At 34.8% G+C, this 4,489-nt stretch overlaps 1 long non-coding RNA gene across 1 annotated transcript; it reads left to right on the top strand.

The window, feature by feature from the left end:
* The first annotated feature begins 484 nt into the window (after positions 1-484).
* LOC117320342 lies at positions 485-2,454 on the top strand. The gene is made up of 2 exons (XR_004531013.1): positions 485-1,470; positions 2,083-2,454. It is a non-coding gene; the product is annotated as an uncharacterized LOC117320342 (long non-coding RNA).
* The last annotated feature ends 2,035 nt before the right edge of the window (positions 2,455-4,489 follow it).

Raw genomic sequence — 4,489 nt, 5'->3', positions numbered from 1 at the left:
TGCGCAAGCTTGCAGGCAGGCAGGTCCTAAAACTTAAGCTATCCGCAAGCTCGCAAGATCATGGTTGCAAGCTTGCGAGTCCTTCTGCAAGCTTGCGAGCTTGCGAGTCCTTCTGCAAGCTTGCGAGTCCTTCTGCAAGCTTGCAAGTCCTTCTGCAAGCTCGCAAGATCATGGTTGCAAGCTTGCGAGTCCTTCTGCAAGCTTGCGAGTTCATCTGCAAGCTTGCAAGCCCTTCTGCAAGCTTGCAAGTCATTCTGCAAGCTTGCAGGAGGGTTCTCTTTTTGCAAGCTTGCAAGCCTTCAGTCCTTTACAATATTCTGCATGTTGTGGACTTAGAAATTTTTCTACTCTGATATGTTACTTGTGAGATGTGAAAATCTTCTACGTCACAGCAGCATAGATTTTCTATTTCAAAATCTGTAACTTTTAGTATTTCATATCAGATTATCTAAAGGTGAATGTGAGTTTCTTCAGAGTTAAAACACCTCTTTTTGAATCAAAATTGAATGATGATTTTAGTAATCAATCATTACTGTTTAAATTGCAATTCATGTTTGTAAAACTTCAATAATAATCATGACATTCATATCTTTTCAAATTTAGATATCCAACCAATTTATAATAATGCTTAAAGTATTGCTTCATTTATATATTTTACACATGTATTTATAAAATCCTCTTTATTAAAGTTATCAGTGAATATATTATGATATATTTTTGTTAGTATAATCAGTTGTTTCTAGGAGTGATATTCATTCTAAGGGTAACCTGCAAATTATGTGAATTGAATTTCCATCAGTGCAAATTTCAGCAAAATATATGTTGAAGCCTTATTATCAAAAACCTTTCCAACACCAATATGTGTAAACAAACAAAAGGAGAGCATATGTTATCAGTAGACTGGCCCAGCTTGACCAAGGTAATATGATACCAATTCAAGCTGATGAGTACAGGAAGTCCATGCCAGTCAGACTCCAGACACCATGGGGCCAACCCTGGGGTATAAGGTTCATTTCTAACTGACTGTATTGTGACTTATTTGATGATTTATTTCAGTAATAAATACATAAAATGAAACAATATTGTAAAAGTAACTTCAATGCAATTTTATAGTATTTTAAAAAGCATCTGTTGAACTCACAAATCTTCATTTTTATTAAGTCTGTATGAATGAAAAACCTTTCCTGTGCCCCAACTTAAGATTGACCAATGTAAAACAAGGTCCCCACTTTGAATTGAGTTTCCTGTGGCTGCATGTGGACATTTTGCATCTCTGTGAATCAGTATAAATTGTCCTATCAATCACTTCTGGAAATAGAATCAACTTCTGTCATTCTGGACATGGTAAGGATATGTGCAACCTATCTACATCTGCATGTTGAAAGTTCTGTAAATAAGTTACATAAACAAACAGAAGATGGACTCAGTGAAGTGATCCAGATGAAGATTTCCAAGGGTCAACAATAAATGGTGAGTGGTGAGATTTATGATAACTTACAGATAATGTTTCAAGTGATATAAGAATAATTTACTGATCTAAAATAAACATTATTCTATAATCTTTGGAAATTTGGGGTGAAAAAAAACCCAGAGCTATAACACTAGCACATCTAACAAAAACAAAAACTTTTGTATATTTTATCTTTTACAACAGAAAAGCCTAGGAAAGTTGAACATTATATATGAGAAATGTGTATTTTTACATTCATTTCTTGTGTTTTAGATATGCTGCAATTATTGCACAAAAATAGTTTTAAGACAAACTGACAATAAAACCTGTATATAAAGCTAACCAAGCTTCTGTTTATAAGACAGCACTTCTAGATCTAGGCATCATACAAAATTTTACTCTATGGATAGTCAACTTGTGATATATATGCCTAAACTTGGAAGGTCACATATTTGATTCTCTATCATGAAATATCTAGAGTGGTCACATTAGAAAAATTGTAATTAAGCCAGATTTAGTTGTTGACATTTAAAGATGTCTTCAAATATCTAATATAGTTGTTTTGGCTTACAAAGAATAACATCAATTGATCAATATTCTATGTAATATTGCTTTGTTTTATTTTTTTGTAGCACAAATGCAAAAAGATACAGTGAGCTCTGAAGTGGACGGAAATGACAGGAAGAGTTAAAAGATATTGTAACTGTACTGAAAAAAGAACTGGTATTATCAACATATGATGAATATTCTACCGAATGCCAACAAAAACTATAAGCCATTATTGCAGTGACAACAGAGATTAACAATGATAAGAAAAACATTCATGAACTAGAAATTAAATAACCTTTGAGGTATTGTTATGTAAGTGTGCATTAATGATTTAGTTTAAAAGAATATGGAATAAAATATAGATGTTTGTATATAAAGTTCGTATCTATAAGGTGTTTTATTGTAACAGCATGCCGTACTGCTCTGAATGATAGAAATACAGACTTTTACATTAATTTGATGTTTTTGCTTTATTTTTGCTGCATTAAATTTATTTTTACCTCAGAGCTAGACTATTTAGCTTGCGGCAAGCTTGCATAAAGTGGCTTACCGCAAGCTTGCAGAAACTAGCTCGCCGCAAGCTTGCATAAACAAGCTCGTCGCAAGCTTGCAGAAACAAGCTCGCCCCAAGCTTGCAGAAACTAGCTCGCCGCAAGCTTGCAGAAACAAGCTCGCCGCAAGCTTGCAGTAACTAGTTCGCCGCAAGCTTGCAGAAACAAGCTCGCCGCAAGCTTGCAGAAACTAGCTCGCCGCAAGCTTGCCGCGAGGTTTCAAATACTAGCTTGCTGCAAGGTTCCAATTCCTAGCTCGCAGATTAAGCTTGCGGCAAGCTTGCAATAATAGTGAATCGCAAGCTTGCCATTTCTGTTTGGGTTTACATAGTGGCCCCTGACCTTCCCACAATTCTTTGCGGTAGCTTGGTTCAGTCTTCACTAGACGCCATATTGGAGAAAACTTGAAAACCAGACACATCATAATCGATAATTTCTATTTGAAATCATCGCCAAGATCCAATTATGTGCTTTAATTTTATTAACATCAAAGTGCAGAAGTGTCACCAATATGAAATATATCACAATTTGCTGTCCAAGTGTTTGTATTTTGAGTATGAAAGTCAAGCACAACGCAGGAAAGATCAGCGGGAATCTCCAATTTTCGAAAAGTCCCTATGGGGTTTCAAGAATACGGACAATTGACAACAATGTGCATGATAATCAAGATAATCCACATTCCATAAGTATGATACTTTTTGGTTAATGTGGTAACTTTTGTAGTGGCCTAGATAAAACGATGTCCTTTTTGTGTGCGTTTAAAATTGACGATGTTTTGATCTGACGTAATGGCTGCTTAATTACGAAACTTGGACATGTCGAATAGGACCCAATGGATTTTCGAAAATACGGATAAATGACAACAATGTACATGATCAATAAGACTATATCCCATAAGTTTGATAGTTTTTGGTTAATGTGGTAACTTTTGTAGTGGCCAAAATAAAACGATGTGCTTTTGTGTGTACACATGTATTTAAAATGACCAGATTTGGTCTGACGTAATGACGGATTAACCAGAACATGTCAAATAGGTTCCAGTACACCGATACACACATGCTCAAAGCCCGATTTACCTGTGCTCGCGTGTGTTTGATAGGGGACAGGGTGCTCTCGATAAGGTATATGCTTGAGTGGTCAAGAATAAAGGGAGCCACCACTTGTACGGAAAATAGCAATGTTACTTATCTCTCTATATATGTCTCTGTTTGTACAACCAAAACCTTCTAACTATACCTTATGTCTTTGTAAATTTTCTGTAAATAATTAATTGAATTAATTACGATCCATTGCATTCATTTATCAACATTTATTCGTTTCTATATGCCGATTTCGATACCTAAAACACTGAAGAGTTCCAATATTGAAGCATGAACATTAACATTTGCTCTATAAATCGTCCTAGAGCACCCGACTACCCAAAATTAATACTTCTGAAACGGACAAGAGCGTGAAGGTAATTGTACAAGAACAACGAAAAGTGCTGTACATTCTTACGAAAATGACAAACATCGTCAAAATTATCAAAAAAGTTGTCAATTAATCGGCACTTAGATATACTCAAATACACTCGGATATACTCAGATAGACTCAAATACACTCAGATATACCCAGATACACTCAGATATACTCAAATGTACTCAAATACACTCAGATATACTCAAATACACTCATATACCCAAATACACTCATATACCAAGATACACTCAGATATACTCAAATGTACTCAAATACACTCAGATATACTCAAATACACTCATATACTCAAATACACTCAGATATACTCAAATACACTTACATAATACTGAAATACACATATAATTAACTCAAATACCACTATTTTGTGTGAATGGACCCAATATAACTTCAAGTGAAATATGATACAAGAATAAGTCATAATACATATTTGATAGGAAATCCAATTATTTGACTGGTAACT

The sequence above is a fragment of the Pecten maximus genome, unplaced genomic scaffold (assembly GCF_902652985.1).
Source record: "Pecten maximus unplaced genomic scaffold, xPecMax1.1, whole genome shotgun sequence".
Lineage (NCBI taxonomy): Eukaryota > Metazoa > Mollusca > Bivalvia > Pectinida > Pectinidae > Pecten > Pecten maximus.
Note: the sequence above shows the minus strand (reverse complement) of the source record. Positions and strands in the feature narration are given on the sequence as shown.